Source organism: Pimephales promelas, chromosome 10 (genome assembly GCF_988280905.1).
Source record: "Pimephales promelas chromosome 10, fPimPro1.hap1.1, whole genome shotgun sequence".
NCBI classification, from domain to species: Eukaryota; Metazoa; Chordata; class Actinopteri; order Cypriniformes; family Leuciscidae; genus Pimephales; species Pimephales promelas.
In genome coordinates this window covers 33,616,048-33,631,260 of record NC_142778.1, presented here as the reverse complement: position 1 = coordinate 33,631,260, position 15,213 = coordinate 33,616,048, and the positions used below count along the sequence as shown (strand labels likewise).

The following is a 15,213-nucleotide window of genomic DNA, read 5'->3' as shown; positions in this document are numbered from 1 at the left end:
AAGTTTCTGCTTCCTCATCTGTAAATGTTTCATGGATAATGGACAACGTTAACCAATAGCCAAATAGCTATTTGGGCTGTGTTTGTGTCTCCTTTCTGATATACAAAACCTACTTTTTACAATCCAAACAATTCCCTACCTTTTTCATTTATTTTCTCTATCCGCTCAGAAATGTCATATTACAAAAGTAAAATGGGTTGAAAAAAGCGTGAATGCGTTCTGTATTTTATGACATTTTATTTACAGTACAGCATATTCCAAAATAATGCATGCATTCTGTCTACCATACACATTGTACACAAATGTTCTAACAGCATTCAGATTCAACTATACACTCACCTAAAGGATTATTAGAAACACCATATTAATACTGTGTTTGACCCCCTTTCGCCTTCAGAACTGCCTTAATTCTACGTGGCCAGATTGACCTCTGATGTATGACACGCCAATTCGTATTTCCATTTTTGGCGTGCTATCAACACGCATAATCGCTTTTCAGCGTGTTTATGAACGCTGTTGACTTAACGTTACATTACTGTATGAAGAGTTCAGATGCAAAAGCCTCTAAATGCCATTCGAAATTTTCTTATTTAATGATGATTTTTATCAAGCTTGTATATTTAAGTTCAGTAATTTCACTTAAATAACAATTAATAGGTAATTATCATTGCCATTTAAGTGAAATATACAAGTTTGATAAAAATCATCATTAAAGAAGAAAATTTCAAATGGCATTTAGAGGCTTTTGCATCTGAACTCTTCGTATATATAAATATATGACGTACCCAAACCCCGTCCCTAAACCTACCTGTCACTGGGGTTAATACCATTTTTGAGTCTTCCCCTATACCATCCTAGAAAAACAAATATCGCTCCCCAGATGTAGATCTACAATTTGCTTCGTTTCGAAGCAAATGCTCAGGTAGGCCATGGCATTCAAACGATGCCCAATTGGCACTAAGGAGCCTTAAGTGTGCCAAGAAAACATCCCCAACACCATTACACCAACACCACCAGCCTGCACAGTGGTAACAAGGCATGATGGATCCATGATCTCATTCTGACTCCACCATCTGAATGTCTCAACAGAAATCGAGACTCATCAGACCAGGCAACATTTTTCCAGTCTTCAACTGTCCAATTTTGGTGAGCTCACTTAGCATAAGCATACCATGATCTCTAAAAGAGTGTCTGCCTCCTGATTCAAATGCTTATATTAAAAGTATATACTTGATGGGAAAGTAGTCCAGCCCTATTAGTTTGAACCACGAGAGGGGTCTACTCTCACCTAAGCTTACGCTACTACATCATACATCATGCGTCGTCAGGTCAGATGTCACTCTTCTGCCAGATCTCAACTCGTGTACGGCCATTACTGGAAGCCAGTGATTATAGTTCATAAAGTTATAAATATGGATATTTTTCTTCACTTTGCATCAGAAGGCCTTTATTAAACCCGTCGTATGGATTACTTTTATGATGGATGGATGGATGCGCTTTTTTGGGGCATTCACTCCCATTATGAAGCTTGGAAGAGCCAGGATATATATATATATATATATAAATATATATATATATATATATATATATATATATATATATATATATATTTTTTTTTTTTTTTTTTTTTTTTTACACCGATTTTGGGTGAACTAACCCTATATGTATACTAATATTAATGAGTCTTGACCTAATTCTGATTTGGACACAATGAACGTGACTTACGTACGCTGAACCTATTCTAAAGTTTGAAAACAATATTTCCCTTGACAAACTATCATTTCAGCATTGTCCTAAGCACTACAATATAATATAAACAACAACCAAAGAATAACACTCTCTATTGCACTCTCATTCACTTTCACACACACACACACACACACACACACACACACACACACACACACACACACACACACACACACACACAATGTCCCTCGGCATGGAGGTGAAAACAAGTGTTTTTCACAGTTGTCTTAAGAATCCTGTAACATGTATTTGCCTGTATTTGTTGAAAATCCATACAAATTACTGCTAGACCAGAGGTTAGTGCATATTATGTATATCCTCAAAACAATATACTGTATAATGTATATTAACATATTAATATATATATAAAATACCATTAGTCAAGGCTTTAAATACTCAGCGTCCTGTCAGTTTTATTTAACAAAGAAGTCAGTTTTCCTAATAATCTGTTATTTCCTTTACCTGAAATTAAATGTGTGTGTGTGTGTGTGTGTGTGTGTGTGTGTGTGTGTGTGTAGGAAATTACACCTATTACATTTATTACATCTTTCAGGTGGCCATTAAAAACAGTTAATCACAGTTTCAATCATAAGAGCATTGAATCTATTGTGCTTTATAATGGTTGTCATAACATCTTCTAATTCATTTCCCCCTAATAACATTGTGTTTTTAGGGCAAAATGTGAACAAGCCGCGCAAATGTTTTCAGAACATTTCATGACAATCTAATTTAGGAGTTTTTCCATTTGCCGATTGTTAATCAGTCAGTGAGCGTTCTTCCTCCCATGATGCACCTTTCGTTATTTTTAGAAAAGGCAATAAACAGTACATAAAGAAGAATGGCTTCAATTGAATCTGGATCTATGAATGAGAATTTCCACCAGGAACAGATTAAATCAACGCCTCCTGACACAAATATGCTCTTTTTATACAAAATTATATGGAAGTGAACTCTCCTGGAGGCTAAAACAGTGCTTCAATTTGCTTAAAAGAAAAATCATACAAAGCTGTTTTCTCGAGGGGATGCTGAACGCTTGATGTGCTCTCTAATACCGATGCTTGAGTGCTTTCCAATGCCCATTCATCCACAACAACAAGGCTTTACAGCCAAAGGCAACTAGTAGAAGATATACTGCAAAGGGTTAAGCAGGAGAGTATAATGTGAGAATGAAACTCGACTATCATCTGAAAGAGCTTTATAAGAGGTTAGAAATGAGATTTTCAATGACAGCTCTTATCAGCACATCTTCAGTCTTGTTCCTTCTAATTCGACTCTCTCACTCTCCGTGCCTGTCAGTCTTGCTTCATCTCTTGACAGAGTACATCAACATAATAGAGGTCTACTTAGAGAGGTTATTTAGCCAGATTAAAACTGTATTATGTTACTGGATCATGGATTTCCATCACTCAGTCAGCAGGTGGCCGGGTTGTTGCCATACACTTGCATCTATTTACATATGAAGAGTTCAGATGCAAAAGCCACTAAATGCCATTTGAAATTTTCTTCTTTAATGATGATTTTTATCAATCTTGTATATTTAAGTTCAGTAATTTCACTTAAATAACAATTAATAGGTAATTACCATTGCCATTTAAGTGAAATCACTGAACTTAAATATACAAGCTTGATAAAAATGATCATTCTAGAAGAAAATTTCAAATGGCACTTAGAGGCTTTTGCATCTGAACTCTTCATATATTCGTCTTAATTTCTTACTTTCACTGAGGAACAGGTGCCAAATAGGACAAGGAATAAAAAAAATGTCTAAAAGGTAAATTAAACAGCACGTCATGTAATATGGTCATGTGATATAATAATTAATCAAATTATTCCTTAAAAGTAAAAATGAGTAAAGTTTACACCAAAAAATTAACAAAAATATCCCACTAACAGACAGATGTCAAAGATTAATTAAGAACTCTTTATTTTATATTGATAACACTGAAGACACCTGATGTTAACAAGCAGAATCACTGAAGGAGAAAACCGTCATTTTAAAACAAACACCGATCACCATAATGGTGACTTAAATTTTAAGTTTTTGGGGTTGTTGTGAGTTTTACTCATTTTAAATGGTTAATTTTTAAGGAATTCATTTGATTAATTATTACTCAATTCTAATTTGTTAAATTTATTTAATAATATTGCTTGAATTCTAATTTGTTAAATTTATTTAATAATATTGCTTGAATTCTAATTTGTTAAATTTATTTAATAATATTGCTTGAATTCTAATTTGTTAAATTTATTTAATAATATTGCTTGTAATCTGTTGCCACATTTTTTTGTATTAGATAAAGCATATTCATTTTTACAGTGCATGAATTTTTAATTATAGCCATTACTATTTTCAAGATCACATTATGTGATGAGGAATCAATTCATTTTTAAAGTTGGCATGAACCACAAATTGTGAATGACTTTTCTTCAACATTGTGATGTGTATCGAACTTATTCAACAAGAAAAAAAAAAATTAGGACGACACTTTTTTGGTATTTGTCCATTTGGGAATTGATTGGATCATAGAAAGATTGTGGAAATATTGTCAAAGATTATTAGGAGGACACAAGAAGTACACTAATAAATCATTGATAAACACTACAAGTCAATTTTGAGTTCATGTTGACTTCATATAACAGCATTACACATCATATATTGAGATTAAATGTAATCTCTTGTAAAACAAATTTTAATCCCTTAGCAATAAAACATTGGAAAATCCTACTAACTACAACAGCAGGTTTGAGGTGACATTTCAGAGATTAGTTTACCTCCAAATTAAAGTCTGTTATTATTTACACACCGTCATGTCGAACTCATATTGTGCTTATATGGTTCATGCCTCAGTAAACATTTTTGAAGTATCTTTATGCAGCTTTTCAATGAATAACAACTTCAGTCTGCTCCTCAAGCTATCATGTGGATTCAAAAGACTTGGAAAATTGATGGAGATTTTTTTTTTTTCCTGTAAACGTTTGCATGGCATGCCATGAGCTGAATAACAATTCTCGAACATCTCTGAGTAAACGATCACTTCAGACTCACACTGCACTGTACAGGAATATCAGCAGCTGGAGGAGATGTCAGTCTGCTTGGTGACTACATTTTTCTTACATTTTTGTTATGTTCAACCAACTGAGATAACCAGATTAGACAGACAAGCACATCATGTTTGGCCTTGAATTAAAATAAATAAAATAAGAAAATAAACAAAGGACAGACAACTTCCTCTGGCCATTCCAGGCCTCTCTGCAAGCAAACTCAAAACAACTGACTGTAAACAGAGTGAATTAAGGCTACTGTATTACGTCATATAAAACACAAGCAGGCAGTGTGTGTGTAATGTGTAATGTGTGCAGGAGAGGAAGCCGGCTGCATAGCCTACATTCCTCACTGCTTACGGGGGATGAAACGGAAATCTGTGACACACTGAACATCCCTTTTGACCATGACCTGCCGGTACGCTACCAAAAGTCTGGGATCAGTACGATTTTTTTTGTTATTGAAAGGTCTGTGCTCACCAAGGCTGCATTTATTTGTTCCAAAATAGTGAAATATTGTGAAATATTAGTTATGTGATGGTAAATCTGAATTTTCAGCAGCCATTACTTAAGTTTTTAGTGTCACATTATTCTAAAGAAATATTTCTAATATGCTGATTTGGTGCTCCGCAAACATTTCGTATTATTATCAATGTTAAAAGCAGATGTGCTTTGCAATCTGTGGCGAATGAGCATTTGACAACAGGCCCAATATACATATATATACCTTGGTAATACTATTAGAATTAATAATATAAAATAAAAATAAAAATGTTCTGTCTCTGATGCAGAAAAGCTAGTTAATGCATTCATGAACTCTGGACTAGATTACTGTAATGCATTACTAGCTGGTTATACCGCATCATCAGTAAACAAGCTACGATTGGTCCAAAATGCAGCTGCTAGAGTTCTGACTATAGGTCACGAAAATATGATCATATAACACCAATTTTATCATCCTTTACTGGTAACCTATTCGTTTCAATTACAAAGTATTGCTACTGACATACAAGGCCCTAAACGGTTTAGCTTCTATGTGCTTTAACCGATCTTATATCACCCTACAATCCATCACACTCTTTAATATCACAAAACTCTAGGCTTTTGGAGGATATCCAAGTCCACTAAAGAAGGGAGTGTGTTTTCACATTTAGCGAAAGACTTTCTCTTTGCCAGTTTAATATCTAGATTAAACATCTTTCGCATTTTCTCAAAGTCTTATTCATTTCTGAATGTATAAATCGTGTTTTAAAAGGCCATAAAAATGTCTGAACATTCAAAATGAACATGGAAAATCAGTGTGAGATGTCTATGCAGTAATACACTGAAATCCCATTCGCTATACTACCTATCTTCAAAGTTCAAACCCAATTATCTAGAAGCTCGTAAATAGAGGGATTCAAGCGAGAGCACTGTTGTGAACAGATCTGAAAGATAAAACATGGACTGAGACCAGCTAATTTCGGACATTTACTGTACTTCTTTGTCCATCTTCCATCACCACACCCTCAAACACTGCCGTGCAACAAGTTTAGCAGTGAAATACACCATTGAAACAAATGTGAAAGAGATGTGTGTTCACACTGCCAATGAAACGTCACGGGCAGACATACCACAATGTTCTACTGAATGTATATTCATTGCTGCTACAACGCCTTAGTTGCGTCAAAACAGCGCTTCTGTTTGAAACACTTTCAATTTTGCCCAAGGCTCGCACGTCACCATTAATGGTTCTTTTATAACGTTCTGACTGTACGCCACCATTCATGAGGAGGTCATATACCAAACCCTTACACCACCATCATCAGTGATGATGAATTTAGCAGAATATTTTCCAGTCGTGCTCAAAAGACCAGATAAGCTTCACACTGATGATCAATTTCCCGAGACCACAGAAGTTCTCAGAAAGCTTTGAAAATGTCCTCAGAACTTTTTATGTCTTTCTTTAACATGTTTTACTGTATTTTAATTTATATCACGAAATTTGGAAGCAATTTTCCCTCATTATCAGCATAGATTATTTGTGGACTGCCGACTGGTTCTCCTTAAAGTCAATCCAACCCAATATCCATTGGGAATTGTTTGGATTGTGAAATCTGGGCATTAAATACAACAATTGTGCCAGACCAAACGCAAGTTTGCTAAAACAACTATTGGTAACAGTATCACAATGTACTTCCAAACCTTAAGAGACACACAAAAGGCTTAATATGTGTTGACCTGCATCACCAAATATCACAGAGGAATAAAAAACTGCATGCTGAGTCCTTGAAAAGATTGCAGAGATATGAACTGGCACCAGCTAAATGACCTTTTGATTCTCATGAGGCAATACAACATTTTAACAGCATCATATAACCCAAGATCATTTCACAAAGAAATCACTCTGAGAAATTATATCAGTATGTGTGTCCCCGGGCCCCGTAGTGCTTTTCTCATTGGTCGCTGTTTGTCTCACACAATTGAGAAAGGTCCACTGGGTAGTGTTAGAAAGAACACGATCATTAGCTGAGCCAGAGCTAAAAATGAGAAGAACGTCAGCATGCCCATCTCTAACAGTATGGGAAAGCAACTCTGTCTACCCTATCTAATTTAAGAAGGTCATGTGCTGCAATGTGTTGCATAAACACAGTCAGTAAACTAACCTGCTTTCATTTCGTATAGTCTGCAAAATCGAACAATAGAGAACACTTAAAGAGTCTTTGAGGTGCACAGAGCTTAACTTAGAAATCTAAAGCCTGGTTTCACAGACAAGGTTTAGAATAAGCCAGGACTAGGCCTTAGTTAAACTGGAACGTTTAAGCAGATTTTATAAACGCACCTTAAAAACCATTACTGGTTTTTGTATCTTGAGACAAAACAATGACAACTTCTGGGAATATTTTACTTTTATCTGTGAAAATGAGCAAAAGTGTGCGAGTATTTAACAGAGTGGGTACTGTAAGGAGGGACTGTTCATTTATTGAAAATTTCAACCTAGTTAATTACACCTTATGGTGATAAATCACTCAAACTAACCATGATTAATCAAATAAAGAACATTTAACACATAATAGATGTGTAAATAACTAAATAGACATTACTAAAAAAAACTTCAATCAATAGATTCAATAGATTCAATAGAAAATCAATAGATTTTTTTAAAAATATATAATTAAAACAGTCCTTAAAATGAAAGTCCTACTTAGCGAGGCACCATAGTAAACAAAATTGTAGTTATAATAATTTTGATAACCAATTCAAGGGGCTGACATGAAACTTGTATATATTTTTTCTAAATAAATTACAAAATAAAACACTAAAAACTGAAACCAATCATTTTAAAAGATACAAATCAATTTAGGCATAAGGTACAGTATGAAATATGTACATTTAACAATGTTAATAAATGTTTAGTGATCTTAAAGATTAACTTTAATAGAGTGTTGGATCATGGTGGTAAAAGTAAATGTTAAAATAGGAAAAATGAGCATGCACAATTAAATATACACCATGGCCTTATATCAACTGACACTGATAAAAAAAAAAGAAATATAAAAAAAAAATAAAGGCAAGTATCGGCCAATAATAACTTGTATGGTTTTAATATATTATGCATTCCTAACTTTAACTCTATAACTTTGCAGAACTAGATATTCACCACAGACTTGATTTCACAGATTTGAAATCATTTCCTAAGGCAATTGCATGCTATTGACAGAGCTTAATTTGTTTTACGAATATTCCTCTACACACAGATGTCAGCTTGTCTGTGTCATGCCAAACAAAAGCAGGTTGTGTAATTTAAGTCAGAACAACTCAAATCAAACTATGCAATGAATTAAATCCCAAACGACACACTCTGAAACCCAATTAGCCCAAGCACGAGCTTCAGGGTCTTAGATGCTTTTGGCAGATACTAATTTGCCCATTTAGCCCCAAAATGTGTAACATTCTCCTCTTCCTGCTTTAACCATATTAAAACCTTGGCTAAAATCAAAGGGATTGTTTTCAGCCTTGCAACAATGCAGTCTCTAAAAGCCTGGGCTGCCTAGGCGTAGTAATTCAATCTGTGAGAAATCCAGGAGAGGACATCTGTTCATTCTGCGGCACAGCGGTGCCCTGCTGACATAACAGTGTTGGAGGAAATTATTCTAGAAGCTCAACTAACATTAGATCCTCACACTGAGGGACCAATCAATCAGAGGAACACAGTAACCTTTTCTCAGAACGCTTCACTTTGTGACAGATGCTTGATAGAAAAACACATGCCTATGTTTTTATTAAAGATATTAGTCACCACCTTTAGTGCTGTACTTCAAAATTCTCGTCAGAAAGAGCCTTTTGAGTTACAACAAGACACAAGCTTTTAATCAAAAACAAAAAAAGACCAAAGCTTTCATGTTCATGGCCACCAAGTATTGGACAGGGGTCTGTGTGCATGCAGGAAATGATGTACCAATGATGGAAGCCAATAATTATTTTAACTTTATGGTCAATATAAAATGTTTTTCTATATTAGAAATAGAAACTTTATTTGTCATTTTAGTTATACAACGAAATTTGTTTGGTAATTGAAATTTTTATATTGATTATATAAATGAAAAAATAAATGACACAAGAAATAATATTAGGCACAAATAAAGTTTTAGGCACATTATAATTTAAAGCTAAGTATGATTAACTTAATAGGACAAATGTCCAATTAAATAAAGAATCAAATACCTGCTGATATTAATCTAATATGGGATAATACCCCAAAACTTAAAAACATTAGTCATTTTGGTCAATAAAGTCAAATATGAAACCAATCTCTTGGTGGCACGTCCAAAAGAGGCATTATAACCGATTTCATATTTTTTTCTACATTGCAGATGCAAGTTTATGAAACTGGCCAGTGTAATAAAAAAATGTGCCTGAGGGTAAATTTTTGCAAAATGATATTGCGTTGCTTGTACGGCAGTTTAAAAAGTGCTTGGCACTAAATATAGTCTTCAATTTTCTTTATAACACTTCAACATGTCTCTAGCAAAATCTTATTACAGTGGTTATTTAACGCTGTTTTAGTTCACTGTGAGCTCTTTTGGATGGATCAAAGACGCTCGCAGACGCCTCGCCGAGCCCAGAAAAATATCTAGCATGCTAGATATCCAAAGCTGTCGCACAACTCAACCTCACATGATGTCATGAGCTACAGCCAATCAGAGCAAGGCATGGGTTGAGGTCACCGGGTAAATCTTATTTTTTTTCTTTTTTTGCATTTTTTTCCCAGAGCAAATCATCGCGCAAACAGTTTGCAGCACTAGTTTCTGTCTGACGTCGATATTCGCGTGTTGTGTTCTTCGTCTTCTTCGCTGGGTATTGACGCACGTGCTGTTTTGCGTCATTTCCAGTTCGTTTCATCGCGTGATTTTTCGTGACAAAACGTGGTTTGTAGACAAGATAGAATCGTTGGGTGACATAGCTGTTGTCAACTCGTGTAGTGCGTTACCTCCTGTTGTGGATCAATCACGTTGTGTCGTGTGGTGTAAACAGCTCAACAACTTGAACACTCCTGATTTCACTGAGAGCAAGTCATGTAGTGTGAACCGCACAGTTCAGCCCGACGTTTTAAAATCATGTAGTGTGAACAAGGCTTAAAGGAGTTCTGGTGAAACTGACTGTGTTTACAGTTCGAAATTAATAAATGAATGCGAACATCTAGTTCGCCTTTATACATAGCCTACTCATACAACAATGAGCGACTTCGTTATTTCTTTGAACCTTTTTGGAGAATTTGACAACTTTGATGACTGTGATGCTGCTGAAGAAAGAAAAATTGTAAACAAAACGGAGAAATGAGCGGACTATAAATATCTCCGGTCGCGTCAGACATAACCAGGGAAACCAAGCCATTGTTTGTAAAAACTTTTGATTTCGTTTGTAAAAAGAATCAAAATATAAACTAATCTAATGTTTTTCAAATTTGGCAAGTGACCACATGATATAACCAGGTTAATGCCCTTCGAGGTGTCCATTGTATAGGTATTAATGGACTTTGGTTGAGGCTTACCGACGCTGACCTCGCCATTAATACCTGACAATGGACACCTCAAAAGGCATTAACCCTTACATGAACAACTCTGTCCAAATCAGACATTCAGCTGACTAAAATTAACATCAGCTATAATAAATCATCACCTTTGTCACTGAAGCATTTTCTACCAAACTGTCCATACAGCAATTGAAGAATCTTTGGTGCGAGTATCTGAAAATACGGTGCCGTCACAGTTTCACAGGACAGTGCTTGATAAATCAACCCAGTGATAGAATAAGACCAGACAGAAAGCAGTTCACCATCTGCTTGTCTTACCCAGAGTACTGTGCACTCGAGGACTAGCAACAGAGTGGTTTGCCTCTCTGCAGTGACATTAAATCATCAGGTTTGACTTTGATTAGTAAAACAAAGTGATCATTTTGAGTTGATGTGCATTTCCAAGCCTCGTCGAAAGATGAACAATATAGCCTAATGAATAATGACTCCTTTTACAGGTCACTTCATATCATTGCCACCCAGAAATGTCATCTATTGTGAAGATGTTTCATGCCTCTCACCATAAATAATTCTTAGACACTCTGAGTCTGCACACAACAAGAACATGTTTTCTTCCATATTTCAACTGCAGAGGCATAACTACACAGAGACATCTGAAATGGACAAAAAGCAATTCTGGTCCAGTGTACATATGTGCTCTTTCAAGCCCCCTATTTAAACACAGCAAATGACCACTATCTGCACTTTATATAAAATGCATAACCCCTGCTTCCTTGTGTTACCATGGTAACAGAATCAGGAAGAACGGGATTCTCCTTTGAGTAATAAATTCCCACACATACGACGCCCACATCTGTCTCCGGAATAAAGACCAGGAAAACCCAAACGACTACAACTGCTGCATTGTGCGTTATGATCAAAAAAGGCAGCAGCTCAAAAAGTACTATGGATTTTGGGTGTCAGCGGGTGTTGTTTTTCTCGTTGTTTTCTGAAATCGAAAGGGAGGCTCTGGTGGGAGGAAAGTACAGATAGACAACAATGCCTTGGACTACCAACCTGAAGCTGCTGCCGTGATTTACACTATTGGATGTTAATATCCAGTATAGGATATGTATATAATTCGTTCCGGCATCTTTTTTACGTTTTGAATTATATACAAAAAATACTTTTATTTATAAATTAATTTCACTGTATATAGCCTAAATTATGAAAGAAATGTATGTATATTTTTAGAATAACTAATTTCTACATTAAAGGGATAGTTCACTTTGAAATTCATTTTTGGTATGTTTTAGCTTATCTCAAGGGCATCCAAGATGTAGGTGTCTTTGTTTTTAGGTCAAACCGTTCTTGTCTGTCAGTCATATAATGGAGGTCTATAGTCACCACCTCAAAGAGCATGCACAGAGAAGTCCAAATTAAACATGATTTAATGACTCGTCGTAAATGTAAGTACACATTGATGGCCTAAGACACGAAACGAGTGTTTTGTGTGAAAAAACGAAGAGTATTTATATTGTTTTTACCTCTTGTAACCACAGCTACGTCCAAGTGATCTGAGGGTGTGGGCGCTTCGGTCTGCGCAAGCGCCGGAAAGCCCCGGAAGTGATCTCTCGTGCGTGTACGTCACTCATAGTTTACACTGAACAAAGATTGTAGGTAAAACCTGTCTATGGGTAAGACGGATAATTAAAAATTGCACTAATCTGCGCTTATCCGGGATGTTTAAACCGTCGTAAAAGAAAACAAAAACTTCTTCACTTCCGAAGAGATCATTTCTGGCGCTTGCGCAGACCAAAGCGCCCGTGCCCTCAGATCACTTGGTTGGATTACAAGAGGTAAAATGATATAACCGCTCGTTTCGTGTCTTAGGCCATCAATGTGTGCTTACGTACGAACGGTTTGACCTAAAAATATTAAAATTGAAACTACTGTGGAAACAAAGACACCTACATCTTGGATGCCCTTGAAGTAAGCTAAAACATATCAAAAATTAATTTCAAAGTGAAATATCGCTTTAAACAAAACAATACTATCGCATTCGCGACTCTCCTATGATTAAAGGCGGCACATCCGGTTTTCTACCCACCGGAGCCAATTCAAAATGCCGGCTGCGTGAAATCAGCCTATAGGTGACCATGATGGTTATTTGAGTTGAGTTGTTACGTGACAAACCACACAGAAACAAATGGTGGAAAAAAGTGCTGGTGTGAAAATGACTGGAAACAAGGACATAAAACAGCCAGACCAAAACATTTCCTAGCACCTGTCCTTGTACTTGACGTTTTACTTGACTGTAAGCAACAATTACTCTCTGACCTTAAGCAGAGCAAGTACACATCAGACAGGGAGCGGAAACTTCCAAGAAGTCATTTGCAATGCCAAGAACATGATTGCATGCAGAAAGACTACTAATAGTAAATACTTGAAAGCATAACAAAGCTCAGATGCTGGTAGTTTGAGAGGAGAAAAGGGTTCAATGTCTTTGTTGACACAACCGTGCGGCTCTTTTCCAAAAGCTTCTTGCATAGAAATGAGTGTGCAAAGGCTTTTTTAAAAAAAATATTTTATTACTGTTTAAAATTCAGCCCCTGCTTTCCTCAAAATCTGTGCAAAGACAGTGGAATAAAAGCATTCCCGAGAGTATACAGTGCAGCAGACTTGAAAAAAAAAAACTCATTTATCTTTTAAAAGCATGTCTAGACTTTTTACATCATATCATGTTCTGTTGGCCAGTAATCATCAACAGATAAACAAGCATTGTATGCACATGCAAAACCTTTTAGGTGCAATTAAAGATGACTTACAGAAAGTGTGGAATAAATCAAACACTGCAGTAGTAAGTAAAATGCCATTTGTGACCCTCATATTTGTGTTATTATATGGATTTTTCTTCAAATATAAAAAATACAGTAATTGAGGATGTCTTTTTGACCTGTTTTCAATGTCTCTCATAACAAACACTGTTACCATCAACTTCATAACAAAATTATGAAATGAATGGATACAATGATTATTAGCCGCTGCCTATAAAAAAAAAATCAATTATTTGTACCAAAAAAAGCATATGCTATGTCCCAACATTTATCCAATATTTCCACATACTTTTGAGATGGCAGCGATTTCCTCAAATCTTGAACATTAACTTTAAAACACCTTTTCAGCATAAAAACAAGTCCCATTCAGCGGAATGACCGAAACTAAAGACAAATAACAGATAAACAAACCTGTGCGCATTACTGAGGGAATCTGTCTTACCAACGTCCAGAGACGCACCGGTTGGTGACACCGACACTTATTAAAGACAGAAATGTGTTTCAAGCTACTCAGAAAGTGTGATATTACACAACAAAAGTCTTGTCAAGGAGGTGCTTCATAAGGAAATGTTCATAACTGTCAAAATTGTCCGTTTTGTGCAGTTGTAAGTTGTCGCGTGCTCGAGCGCGCGCGCATGCCTTCAGTACTCCAAGGCAAGCTGTTTGTTTATATACTCCATATACTTTATAAAACACATGTTGAGCAGTGTTGAGCGTGGTTTGTTGAAGAGTGAATTAAAATTAACTTCCTACTGGGAGAAAACGCGCCACTTTTTGTCATTCCTTCAACACCGCGTCCGTTTCTCTAATATGTTTGCTCGGTTATAAATCAAAGAGAATAGCCAGAACTCCCGTGTGTATAACTATGTGAGATGGATAACTGTTAGATGTAGCGTCTGCACAAAGATGTTTAGCTGTATAATAAAAAAATCCAAAATAACAAAATGAATATATTTCTCACCAGTTTAGTTGAAAGAAGGAGGTCTTCTGCGTTTCTGCAGCGCTATTTTCAGTATGCGGTCCGATTATTCTCTTGATAAATTTACATTGCAGTGCTCTTTGGGTTTGCAAACAACCAAGACTCCGACGGATCTATAAATTTACCGTAATGTCGCATATACACAGTATCGGCTCAGTGCCGTCTACCGTAATACACAGAGCGCACGTATACACGTGACCGATTTCTCACGGACATCTTTATCTTTAAATCTTTATAGTCTGAAAAATGATTTGTTGCGATTTCATTGCTTAAACAAAATTGTAAAAATAGTGTGGACTTCCAAACAAGGCTGTAACTGTGTCCTTGATAACAGGGAAACATATTGTAAGGATAAAAACATTGGAAAACATATTGATCAACAAGTGCCTGTACTGGTTGCAGCAGCATTGTTCCCAATTTGAAACACATTCTTGTGCTGTAGATACTGTAAGTCAACAAATACTGTAGCTTGAACTGCTATTTATGGAAGTCAATTTCCACACTAATAGCCTAATGCTTTGTTAAATCTCTATTATGAAATGAAAAGTCATAATTATGACATATTAAGTCTGTCATAATTGTGACATACTAAGTAGGAATTTGACATTACAAGT

At 35.8% G+C, this 15,213-nt stretch overlaps 1 protein-coding gene across 3 annotated transcripts in view; it reads right to left on the bottom strand.

Annotated features, from left to right (window-relative positions):
* Positions 1 to 14,727, bottom strand: part of tp53i11b (tumor protein p53 inducible protein 11b) — a 57,091-nt gene extending 42,364 nt beyond the window's left edge. For 2 of the 3 annotated variants that reach the window (XM_039684166.2, XM_039684168.2), the window contains exon 1: positions 14,582 to 14,727. The gene's annotated coding sequence lies outside the window, so the exon portion shown is untranslated. Of the gene's footprint in view, positions 1 to 14,031; positions 14,127 to 14,581 lie in introns of those variants that run through there. The other variant, XM_039684167.2, reaches the window with a different exon arrangement.
* Between the last annotated feature and the right edge of the window lie 486 nt (positions 14,728 to 15,213).